Source organism: Danio rerio, chromosome 21 (assembly GCF_052040795.2).
Source record: "Danio rerio strain M-AB ecotype USA chromosome 21, GRCz13ab, whole genome shotgun sequence".
Classification (NCBI taxonomy): Eukaryota; Metazoa; Chordata; class Actinopteri; order Cypriniformes; family Danionidae; genus Danio; species Danio rerio.
In genome coordinates this window covers 39220009-39233688 of record NC_141041.1, presented here as the reverse complement: position 1 = coordinate 39233688, position 13680 = coordinate 39220009, and the positions used below count along the sequence as shown (strand labels likewise).

At 38.0% G+C, this 13680-nt stretch overlaps 1 long non-coding RNA gene across 2 annotated transcripts; it reads left to right on the top strand.

Moving 5' to 3' along the window:
• Positions 1–11508: 11508 nt before the first annotated feature.
• Positions 11509–12907, top strand: LOC147838914 (uncharacterized). 2 transcript variants are annotated; one of them, XR_015520578.1, is made up of 3 exons: positions 11509–11824; positions 12425–12471; positions 12579–12907. It is a non-coding gene; the product is annotated as an uncharacterized LOC147838914 (long non-coding RNA). The 2 variants fall into 2 exon arrangements; XR_015520577.1 differs by having other exon boundaries at positions 11577–11824; positions 12370–12471.
• Positions 12908–13680: the final 773 nt, after the last annotated feature.

Below are 13680 nucleotides of genomic sequence, written 5' to 3'. Positions count from 1 at the left end.
TTGAACATGCCTAATGTTGGAGCACATCTGATCACTTCTGGAAGCTGATTCCAGCAGCGAGGGGCATAGTGGCTAAAAGCCGATTCACCCTGCTTTGACTGAGCTCTTGGAACTTCTAGTTTATATGATCCTAAAGATCTGAGTGATATCTTAGGTTTGTATTCAGTCAGCATATTTGTAATGTATTGAGGTCCTAGGCCATTTAGTGAATTATAGACAAGTAATAATACTTTAAACTCTATTCTGAATGTAACTGGGAGCCAGTGTAAAGACCTGAGGACAGGTGTGATGTGCTCTGATTTCCTGGTTCTAATCAGAATCCTGGCCGCAGCGTTCTGGATGAGCTGCAACTGTCTGACTGTCTTTTTGGGAAGGCCAGTGAGGAGGCTGTTACAGTAATCCACCCTACTGCTGATAAAAGCATGAACAAAAACATCTTGCAATGTTTTTGAGATGATAGTATGCTGATTTACTTACTGCTTTGACTTCTGACTATTGAAACTCATATCTGACTCCATAGTCACTCCAAGATTCTTAATCTTATTTTTTGTTGTTTGACCTTTAGTGCCATGGTACGCATTCACACTGAGAACCTCATTTCTGTTCCAAAACGCAATGACTTTGGTTTTCTCTTTGTTTAACACAAGTTTTGACACATCCAACTGTTAATTTCATCAATGCATTGGCAGAGGGTGTCAATGGGGCTATAGTCATTAGGCAGTAAGGCTAAGTAGATCTGAGTGTCATCAGCATAGCTGTGATAGGAGATTTGGTTCTTTCTCATTATTTGGCTCAGAGGGAGCATGTAAAGGTTGAACAGGAGAGGTGCCAGAATTGAGCCTTGTGGGACTCCACATGTCATGAGTGTCCACCTTGACCTATGGTCACCTATACTGACATGGTAACATCTCCCTTCAAGGTAGGATTTGGACCATTTGAGGACTGTCCCAGACAGCCCAACCCAGTTTTCCAGCCTATCCAGAAGTATGCTGTGATCAACAGTGTCAAATGCAGCACTGAGATCCAGCAGTACCAGCACTGTTAGTTTGCCTGAATCTGTATTTAGGTGGATATCATTGATTATCTTTATAAGGGCGTTCTCTGTACCGTGATGTGCTCTGAAACCAGATTGAAAATTGTCTAAACAGCCCTTTAAGTTTAAGAACTTGTTGACCTGGTTGAAAACAACTTTTTCAATGATTTTTCCAATTAAAGGGAAATTTGAGATTGGTCTGTAATTGCTCAATATGGTGTTATCCAGGTTGCTCTTCTTCAAGAGGGGTTTAACAACTGCAGTTTTAAGAAAGTTTGGAAAAATCTCTGAGAAAAGTGAAGCATTTACCACTTTTAGAAGATCCATTTCTAAACAGGTAAACACCGTTTTAAAGAATGATGTGGGGAGCGTGTCAAGACTGCAGGTTGATCTTTCATAATTTGCACAATCTCTTCTAAGATTTTACCATTAATTGCCATGAAATCAGACATAATGTGTGTCTCTCTATCGTTGCAAAGAGTGTACAAGCATTATTTACGTTGCCGTTTATAAGGCTTGAAAAGAAATTCTGCCTAGCAGTGTTGAGTTCCACATTAAAAGCATGAAGACTGTCTTTTTAGATATTATAATGGACTACTAGTTTCGTCTTTCTCCACATACGCTCAGCTTTTCTGCATTGTCTTTTTAATCATTTGGACTTCTCTTGAGTTTCTCCAAGGGGCTCTCTCTTTGCCAGTTCTCTTCCTAAGTTTAACAGGAGCAATGTCATCTGTGACAATCTTAACTTTAGAGTTAAACAAATCAAGGAGAGAAACAACAGAGTCTGCAGATATACTTGGTACTAACGATATGACCTTCATAAACTGCTCACTGGTGTTCCCATTTATGCATCTCTTTCTGACAGAGAAAGATCTGTCTTTAATAGCTGGAGTGATCAATATATCAAAGAAAATACAGAATTGATCAGATAGTGCCATATCCTTAACAACAGTAAATGAAATGTGTAAACCCTTATGGCCCGTTTCCACTGAGTGGTACGGTATGGCCGAACGCTGATTGGTTACAGAGATACGTCACAAGCTTGTGGAGCTAGACAGAATGTAAACAAAGGATCCGCCATGTTCTAATACACAGCTGATTACATGAGATTACATGGATATAACGTTACTATATGCATAAAATAACCAGCCATGGATGACCCGGCCCCAAACAAACCATGTCGTCGTCTTGATGAACAGACACAAAGCAAAGAAGAACAAAATCTGCCGTGTCCTGTTGTTGCTTTACGAGCCCGTCTAAAAGTGCGAGCGAAATTTGCTTTCTTCCCGTAGCGCGCAACCATGTCTATATTTGATATAACAAACTTCTTGAGCTGATGATAATAACGTGTAATGTTACGTGATTGTAGAAGTGTCTCCGTCATCTGATCCATTCAGAAAGAAAAGGACAAGCACGAGAGTAAAGCGCGGAAAAAAATGAAAAACCCGGCAAAACACAGGAGCAAAAGGGTTTAACAACCTGAATCATGAACAAAATAGTCCTTTTGGACTATTATGAACTGGGAATGACAAAATGACTCTCTAACAGAGTTTGCATGTGCTGGTGAAGATTACAGACACAGATGAGAGGTTTGCGCTGACTGTGGGATTGCGCCTAATGTATGATGTTTGTAGTTTTTCTGTAATTAATAATATATCGGAGACCGTAGGAGGCTGTATATGTTCATATATGTTGCATTTATGTATTTATTTTATATAATTACAGATGTTACAGTAGCCTATTTTGCACTGTCATTGATCTGCAGTTATAATCAACTCCTGTTCATAGAAAAGTTAGTAATAAACATTTATAAACAAGTATTTATGTGTATAATGCATCTGTTTTGTGAGAAGTGCTGCTCATTATGATATGTGAACGACCCGTACAGCCTTACTGTAGACATTTATTCGAGCGAGCATGACTTCGACTTAAACTTTGTCATACACCACGCCCACCAAGAAGGGTACCCTTTGTGGTGAAAACGCAAGCCAACCCAAACCATACCGTACTGTACCAGTCAGTGGAAACGAGCCATAAGTTATAAGTAGATCAATAGTGTGTCCACGATTGTGTGTGGGTCCTTGAATATGCTGAGTTAGATTTAAAGTATTAAAAACAGTCATCAGTTCTCTTACAGCATTAATTTCTAGATTATCAATGTGAATTTTAAAATCTCCAGCAATAGTAAAATAATCAAATTCAGAGGTTATTATTGATAACAGCTCTGTAAAATCATCAATAAAAGTTGGAGAATATTTTGGAGGTCTGTAGATAATGATCGGTAAAATGCGTGGAGCACCTTTCAGTGCTATACTCAGATATTCAAAAGACAAATAGTCACCAAATGACACTTGTTTACACTCATAGACATCTTTACACAGGGCAGCGATGCCCCCACCTCTTCTATTAGCTCTGCGAACACTCAAAAAATCTAAGTTTGAAGGAGCTGCTTCATTCAGAACTGCTGGGCTACAACTGTCATCTAGCTAAGTTTCATTTAAAAGCATAAAATCAATGCAATTTGTGTTGATAAAATCATTGACTAAAAGTGACTTATTGTTGAGTGATCTGATGTTTAAAAGTGCTAACTTAACAGTTTTAACCATTTTCAATACAGTAGTCACAGATTTAAATTTAATAGACACCAGATTTGAATGATTTGCTATACGGCCTGAAGAAGTCTTCGGTTTTCTGTCACATTATACAACTCAGAGGCAGGCCACTTTTTGGTTGGTAACTGGGGGCTTGCGGCAATGGAATGTGAAAGTTTAGTTCCCGCATACACTAGATCCTCCATCTATTTTAAAAAACCCAAGAGGGGAAGCAAGGTGACAATGAGAACGTGTCTGGTGACAGAGGCTGTGGGTCTGGAGATTCTGGCTGCTGAAATATATTTCCATGGCGTCACAGTCTGTCTGTGTTGAGCAGAGGGCCAGCATCAGTGTCTCTATCAACAGTGAGTGTTTTGGCTGCGTGGTATCACTGTCCTTGTGTGATGCATCAGCCACAAATCCACTCAGGAGCTGATCTGAGGTCCTGTGGTCATTCGGACATTTGCTAGGTGTGTGGATGATGACAGCCGATGGATGATGAAGGGAGAAATAGATATTGTCCTTTAGCACTTTTGCACCAAGTTTGTTTGGGTGAAGGCCGTCTGATGTAAACAGTTGTCTTTGGTTCCAGAAGTTGTCAATAAAATTCAGTCCTTTCCTGTTACATGTTTTCTGCAGCCATACATTTAGACCAAGAAGCCGTGAAAACATATTTGTCCTTCTTGCAGGAAGTGGTCCACTAATGAACGGTTGAATCTTTAATCTTTCAACTGTTTCCAAGAGCTCACATTAATAAATCTTTAAATCTCTGAAATGATTACATAAATAATAAAAAATTCATAGCTACAATTAAATGACAAATATATGGGCCATTCTTCAACTACAGGCACTTTTAGCCTTGTGAAGTTGAGTAAAAAAAACTTGTTCAAAATTAAAGCAACATAACCTCATAAGTTTAAACAATTTGTCTAGTTTTAAGATCTGTAAGAGGACAAACTTAGATAAGAAGAGATACATTTTTTCTATCATGAACTGAACAAATATCAATTCCACCACATCTCAATATACAGCTTTTATTTCAAAATGAAATAAATTTTGGCAGTCAAACATTGATATTTTTTTTTATCTAGATTAACCAATCTTTTACAATGTAAACAAAAATTAAACATTTGTCAATGAAATAAATTTGTTGTATGCTGAACAGTACACCTGTCACACTCTAAAATTTAATATTAATTTGGTTAAAAGCTTATTAGAAAATAAATAAACTGAAATTGTACATTAAATAGAGCAGGAACGTATACATTGTAAATACATTTTTAATGTCTGATGAGAACTTTTTCAATATTTTTTAAAAATGTGTGTGGTGATGGAAATGGCAGTGGTGGAAATGACTTTTCAACAGTTTATTGTGAAAAAATGAGAAATAGCTTCATCATTAGCTTTGAACTAAGACTAGCCTTTCATGTATACAAAACACTCGTATTTACCTTAATTTTGTTTTGTTTTTAAATCTTTGAAACTACACCATGTTTGGAAATGATGTAGAATAAATGTATTTCATTGCCAAGCAATGTTTACCTTGATTTTTCTTCAAGTGCTGGATTGCCATTGAGCCTGTCTCATCCTTCATGTTACTGGAGACCCACATCTCAGAGGACCTTTCCTGGACCACCAACACCTCCAGCCTGGTCAAGAAGGCTCACCAGCGCCTATTTTTCTTAAGGCAACTTAAGAAGAACCAGCTTTCATCAGCTGTCTGGTATGGAAGCTGCTCTGTTGCTGAGTGTAAGGCACTGCAGCGGGTGGTGAAAACTGCCCAATGCATCACAGGGACCACACTGCCAGCCATAGAGGACATCCAGAAGAAACACTGTCTGCGCCGAGCACGCAGAATTCTTAGGGACACCTCTTACCCTGCTCACAGATTGTTTTCACTCCTGTCTTCCGGCAGGCACTTCAGGCTCCCCTGGACAAAAACCAGCAGACTGAGGAACAGCTTTTTCCCCAGAGCTGTTTCCCTTTTGAAATCTGCACCGCACTGACTCTTTTGCCCCCCCAAAACACTCTTAACAATCACTGCACTGTTAAACATTTGCACATTTAAAATTTGCACATATTCATAGCAAACATTGCACTGATTTACTTTTTTAAACTGTAAATACCCACTGCATATGGACATTTCTTTTGTATGTACACACCCACTGTACGTATACATTTGTAGTTATGTTTATCTATCTGCACACTTCTGATTATTAATAGCAACCTGAACATATATTAATTGTAAATCTCTGTTCATAGCTAATACAACCTGTATATAATGTTGATAGTACATCCATCTGTAAATATCACCATAGTTTTTCTATAACTGCACTTTATAATTTATACCCGTTTCCTGCACTTGCTACTATTGCACTGCTGGTTAGACCTAAACTGCATTCCATTGCATTGTACTTGTACATGTGTAAAGACAATAAAGTTGAATCTAATCTAATCTACTCTAATCTAATTTAAAAGTGTGGTTCATAAAAAAAATTAATTCCCTCCATCTTACACATGTGATGTCACCATTTACTTTTATAGAAACCACCTAATCTTTCACACAAACTTTTTAAAGCGTCATTACAGTGTTGTGGTGGAAATGAAACTGATACTATGCGACAGCTATATTTTGTATAAAAATGAATATTGATAATAGTCTTACATTAATAACTATAAAATATTTAAATTATTTCACTAGTGCTTAATTAAGTTACATTAATAAATACCAGATAAGTAATATTTTAAAATGTTATTTTCATTGTTGACGTTTAAAACTCTTGGTGTGCAACAAGGTGAAAACGGTGATTTTAACACCTAAAAGAAGGTTGAATAATATGAAAAAATACAATAGAAAGGTAGTAAATTTTTAAAAAGGTTTTATTGTTAGTTTGACAAAAAAAGAGGAATTTGAACAAAATTATATATATTTTTGGACATAAAAGTGCCCGTAGTTGAGGAATTACCCACATATGGCATATAATCAGGTATTACAACATTTACATGTATGTCAATTTTAGAGTCAGTTTTGATTATGTTTAATGGAGTTTTCAAGAAGAGTTTTAATAATACCTTTTAAAAATATACTTTTAATAAAAGATTTTAATCATAAATGAGTCAGAAATACTATATCACTTATTATTATTTAATTTTTATGCATTTGAACACTGTAGAACATGGGTGTCAAACTCAGTTCCTGGAGAGCTGCAGTTCTGCACAGTTTAGTTTCAACCCTAATTAAATACACCTGAACTGATTGAGTGCTTTAGGCTTGTTTGATACCTACAGCTAGGTGTGTTAAAGCAAGGCTGGAACTAAACTCTGCAGGGCTGCGGCCCTCCAGGAATTGAGTTTGACACCCCTGCTGTAGAGGAATCATTGAGATTAACTATCTACATTTCATCCCTTTCATAATTTGTTGATGTTTAAGTATTTATTGTAAAAGCTAAAAAAACATGTTAAAAATCTTTACTAAGATAAAAGCTAAAACACTAAGACCAACTATGCAGTTTTTTTCCCCATAAGACATAATCTACAAGTATTTTATGTGAACAAAGCTTGATACCAAGACAGTTGTAACACTTGCCATCAAAACAATTCATTGGATGTGGAAAAAGTATATATACTTTTTTACCTCAATTAAATCTTTGCATTACACTAAGGGTAATTTATAGTAAAAAGTTTTTTTGTGCAGAATTTAAAAGTGCAATGAGTCATGAGAAAGATTTTTTACCTATTGAAACCTCTATATGGTGCTTCAGGACAACAAATTTGTGTGTTGTACTTTTTATATATTTACTAATTTATTATGAATTAAATCATAAATAAATCTTTCATAACCTGGTTCCAGGAGAGCAGGATCCGGCCGATGGTTGAACCTAGGATCCAGGAGGAAAAACGCTATTTTCATCCAGGCCGTAGCGCAGTGGACCAGCTCTATACCCTCAGCAGGGTGCACGAGGGTTCATGGGAGTATGCCCAACCAGTCCACATGTGTTTTTTGAACTTGCAGAAGGCATTTGACCGTGTCCCTCGTGGAATTCTGTGGAGGGTGCTCTGGCAGTATAGGGGACAGAGTAAGAGTTTGGTTCACATTGCCAGCAATAAGTCAAACTTGTTTCCAGAGCATGTTGGGCTCCAGCGGGGCTGCCCTTTGTCACCAATTCTGCTCATTATTTTTATGGATAGAATTTCAAAGCACAGCCTTGAGCTGAAAGGAGTCCGGGTCGGCGACCACAGGATTTCATCTGTTATTTGCAGATGATGTTGCTATGTTGGCTTCCTCTAACATGGACCTTCACTATGCACTGCACTGAGCCGGTTTGCTGCCAATATGACACGGCTGGAATGAGAATCAGCACCTCTAAATCCAAGGCCATGGTGCTCCACCGGAAAATAGTGGTTTGCCATCTCTAGGTTGGAGAAAAAGTCCTAACCCCAGGTGGAGTTCAAGTACCTTGGGGTTTTGTTTATTAGTGAGAGAAGGATGGAACATGAGATTGACAGGCAGATTAGTGCAGCGGCAGCAGTTATGTGGTTAATGTACAGGTCCGTTGTGGTAAAGAAGGAGGCAAAGCTCTCGATTTACAGGTCAATCTGCATTTCTACTCTCACCAATGGCTTTGGGTCATGACCGAAAGGACAAGACCTCGGATACAAGTGGCCAAAATGAGTTTCCTTCGCAGGGTGGCAGGGCACATCCTTGCAGACCAGATGAGGAGCTCTGCAACCCGGGAGGTGCTCGGAGAAAAGCCACTGCTCCTCCACATCAAGAGAAGTCAGCTGAGGTGGCTCGATCATCTGTTTTGTATGCCTCCAGGAAATTCCCTTCTAGGGAAGTGTTCCAGACATGTGCCACCGGGAGGAGGCCTCGGGGAAGACCCAGGACACTTTGAAGGGGCAATGTCTTTTGGCTGGCCTGGGTCACCCGGAGTAGTTGGAGAAAGTATATGGGGAGAGGGAAGTCTCGAGTTCTCTCCTAAAGCCTGGTTTATACTTCTGCTTCAAGGGATCGGCGTGACCCACGGCGCATGCAACGCACGTAGTTGTGCATTCATACTTCTGCGCCCTGTTTCTGTTGCTCTGAATTCACACTTCCAAAACGCTAGCTGGCAGTAGGTGTTTTTGTTCCTCTGTGTCGAGTTTCTTAGCTGGTGTTTTGTTTTTTCTGAATGTTTCCTTAATGTACAAGTGGCTCAAACTCGCTCATTTTGAGGCAGAAACCGGCAAACATGCAACAACTTTAACCGTAAGGTAAACACAAAACAAAACTTTTCTCCTTCATCGGACTCCACACTTGTAAACAATCGCTCCATCGGGCTCGCACGGCTCTCGGTCCCTCCCACACTCGTCAGCGTTACCAAGCGTTGCATAGTTGCGACATGCAGTTACATTTTTTGAGAGGTGCGCGTTAGCGACGCAGATGGCCATGGCAAGAGCTATGTGTCCACATGTAGGCTGCACCGTAGCATACAGTACACTTGACGCAGAAGTATCAATCAGCCTTAAGACTGCTGCCCCCGCGACCCGGCTCCGGATAAGCGGATGAAAATGACTTGACATAACAATCTTTCATAACCTTTAGTATTTTATGTAGTTTATCATTATTTTTTTATCCTTTAATTGTTTAATTGCTGGTTCATTCCGCTGCGGCAACCCCTGATTAATAAAGGGACTAAGCTAAAAAGAAAATGAATGAATGAATCATTTAATTATTTATTTGATTATTAGCTATATGATTATTTTATTTTTGTAGTGTTTTTTGATTTATTAATAGTTTACTACAATATCATTACTACTTTCCCAGCTGAGGAGCAAGTGTAATATGTGGGTTATGCATTACATTTTTCAATTTAATAACAATTGCACCAATAAGTTGTTTTTAAATCTGCCTATGGCCTAAAAAAATACACCCTCAGGTGTATAATCAGACTATATTAATAAGCTCTTCTGAGCAGGCTAGTCATTATTTTTTATTAAAGCATTTTAAATCTCATCTTTCAAGGCATTAAATAAAAATTTAGGTCTGCCAAATGATAATGAATTGAAAATGAGTCTTTGACAAATAATTGGACATGTTCATGTACTTTATGTCTTCATCGATCTATCATGTGGTAGCCTCGATGCACAGGCTAATGTGCTGTTTTGCATAAATCAGTGGAAGACAGAAAGAGACATGCTGGACTGGAGTGTAATATAGGTAAATTATCAGTGGATCTTATCAAGAGAAACATAAAAAAATATATGCAATTTAATTGAAATGATGTGCTTTTTTGCATTATCAAATTATTAAAGTATATACAGTTTATATACAGGGGTTGTTGCTCACATTTTCCCCTTGTCTTGTCATTCCCAAGATAACTTGTTGGTGTCTTTGATGCAAAAGGTTACACTTACACTTATTTCTATGCACTGTATTTGGCTCTTGATCTACCATCCATATTCAACGTGATCATATACACTTCATTGTGAATTTTATGTCCTGTTTTTTTTTTTTTTTTTTTTTTGTGCAGTTTGTTTCCTGTGAGTATTTTAGGCTGTGTATATCCCCAGGTGGGCAGATGAGCTGTAATATTGATGCTAAATTGAAGGAGGTTTGTTGAATTGTATGGGTGTGATTTTGTCACTTGCTTTAATAATTTTTATACACTGATTTGCTGTGTGAAGTGTCCCCCTGTCTGTTAATGTCATTTATTGCAGTCCCTTTGTGCCTAATGTATTTAATTGGTAACTGTGATGAGAGCATTTTAAAATTAAGATTTTGTATGCCATAGTGAATTTAATAAATTTTTTATGTTTGTAAGTCACATCTCTGTCTTTAATCAAAAACGAACCAGCAGGGTCCTTCATATTGTTGTAACTTTTGTGTTAATCAAACAAGTGTTTTTTAGACAGATGTTCCTGGGTAGTAACCTAGGTGGCGAAGTTGGGTTTTATTATATTAGCTTTAAAGCAAAGGGTTACATCTGCATCTTGATGCAAGTCTGCTGATGACACTTAAAACAAAGTTCACAAGCAACATCTGACTATCTGCCACCAACCCGAAGGTGCACTATGGAAGTTTTTTCCTATCAAAATTAAAATGAAAATTCAAATGCTTAAAAGATCAAATGATGCATCAAATGCTCAAACTATAAATCAAATGCTCAAACCGACATTGCAAATGATAAATCAAATCCTCAAACTGACTCTGCAAATGATAAATCAAATGCTCAAACGGACTTTGCAAATGGTGAATCAAATCCTCAAACCGACTCCTCAAATGATAAATCAAATCCTCAAACTGACATCGCAAATGATAAATCAAATCCTCAAACTGACATCACAAATGGTGAATCAAATGCTCAAACTATAAATCAAATCCTTAAACCGACATTGCAAATGGTGAATCAAATGCTCAAACAACTCTGCAAATGGTGAATCAAATCCTTAAACGACTCCGCAAATGGTGAATCAAATGCTCAAACTGACATTGCAAATGGTGAATCAAATGCTCAAACAGACATCGCAAATGATAAATTAAATGCAAATGAGGTGTCAATCAACCAGCATAGGCGGAGCTTTAAGGCGGAAGAGTTTGTTGTTGACAACAACCGGTAGCGCTACGACTTTTTCAAGGCGTTCAGATTTGCGTGCACTCCACGTCGTATCCGTATAAACTCGTGAAAGAGAAAGCGAGAAATCTCCTACTGCTTCTGTCCACATTCTGAAGCAGGGCCGTGCAGAGACCATCCAAAGGGCATGTGCAGGAGAAATTTTTTGAAGAGCGGGGGGGGGGGGGGGGGGGGGGGGTTGGGGTTGTTGTTGTTGCGCGCGTTCTGAAGAGGGGGGGGGGGTGGGTTGTTGTTGCGCGCGTTCTGAAGAGCGGGGGGGAGGGGGTTGGGGGGGGGGGGGGGGGGGGGGGGGTTGGTTGTTGTTGCGCGCGTTCTGAAGAGCGGTGTTGTCGCGCGCCTACTGAAGGGCGGGACCGAGGGTGTGCCGCGTCGCGGGGGCACTTTTGATCATTTTGGAAGGGCACTTTCTATCCAAGACTAAAAAGGGCATGTGCACTGCACAGGTTGAGCCCTATGTGTGCACGTGCCTGTTCTGAAGTGTTCATCAGATGGGTCCATCTATCACAGGAGGCCACGAAAAACCATGCGGCAAGATGATGATGCTATGTCACATTGTGGAAAACTGGATAGATTTATACATCTTACATGTAAGTAATTAAGAAATACGGTTCCTGGAGTTAAGTTACAGTAAAATAGCAATAGTTGAGCTACTGTACAGTGAACTGTAGAATTACTAAAAGTGTAAAGATGCTTTACAGTATATTTATTTTGTCTTGCTGTAAATTATCATGTAGGAACTTCTGTAAGCACATGACGTTACGTTTCAAACGTTAATTTACATAAAGACGATTATTCAATGTCTGACAGAAAAATATAGGAGGTATTGCAGATTAGCAAATTATAACATTAAACAGACGTCTGAGTGATTTGTTTATGCTGATGTAGAATGCACTTTTGTCAATACAGCTTATGTGAGATACATGTAATATTAATACAGTAATATTTTCTTCTGTTCTTTTGGTGATACATTTATGAAAGTATAATTTTGAGCACACAAATCACAGAGGTAATGTGACTCTTGTCTGGTTGTTATAGAGAAGGAAGCACACATGTTTGTGTGTTAGCTGATGCAGAGTGACTGAACAAATGCTACCATCATATTTGTTTAACAAAATATTGTTGTTTCAAACAGCTATTACAACAATTTCTTTAATGTTGATTTATATGCCATTTCTGGGCTGGAGCAGGACTTGCAAGGCAAGAAAACAGAGAAAACCTGAATTCAAAACATGAAGTAAGATCATGTTATTACTTCCAATTCAGAACTCAAATGAAACTCAAAAAGTGTGCTGTTAAATGACTTCTTTATTAAGAGCTTTTCATAATCTGAAATGTCCTCAGACTGGTGTGTGCAGTGATGATGATGAAGAACAGCAGTGTGCTGATGAAGTAAATGTTGAAGATGCTGTAGTGCCATGGACAAGACCCTGCATCCCTCCACCTGCCTGCGTGTCCTCATCTGAGCCAGATGCTGGTGTGGTCTCTTCATCTTCAGTATGAATCGGTTTCTCAGGCATGGACAGCCTCACCTCACAACTCTGTTCCAGTCTGACTGCAGCACTGAGGGATGTAATGGCAAAAACAAGTGAAGTCCAGCATGCAGCAGAACATGGGGTTTTGTCTGAAATACATGATTGTTTGAATAAGTTTGAATAAAGCTTAGTTTCGTATCTTGTTGACTTGTATTTATTTATCATGGTTACTATTATTAATTCTTTTAATCATACATTCATATTTTCTTTAATTGTTGATGAATACATTAATAATTTCAATAATGTATAACTACATTATTTCATTTTTTGACTGAAAATTAAGATGTACTCACCTCACCTACATTTGTCTAGTGACTATTCATGCATAGCTGTGGTGTGTGTGTGTGTGTGTGTGTGTGTGTGTGTTTGTTAACAGCATTTATTATTTTTGTAAGTGTTGGGGTGGGCTTTGCAGTCTAGAGTAAATACTCACATTTTTCAAGTGTAAAATTTCTCCAAAGGAAGATCTTCAAGCAGCTGTCTGACATCTTTGTGCAGTACCAATGTGCCAACATTAGAAAGGCTATCAGGTAGGGTTATCAAGTTACTGATGCTATTAGGCGTTATTGCTTCTGTCCCTGCTATTTTATTTGTATTATTATGGGATTGTTATCAATAACAATTATTATTAATCATTATTATGCAGAAATAAAAAATTCATACAGGCTTAGGGAAACATTGCTGTATCTTAACAATTAACATAAACAGCAAAAAGAGAACAAATGTAATAGATTTTCTTTTGATATAAGAATATATGATTATATAATCAAACAAGACTGGAAAACTAACATTAAGCATGTTCTACATGTGGATAAAAAATGTTACACAATAAAGGTAACAACAAATTAGGTGAAATTTGACAAGGATATCTTATGTAATAAAATATTATTTTAAATTAAGATTTAATAAAC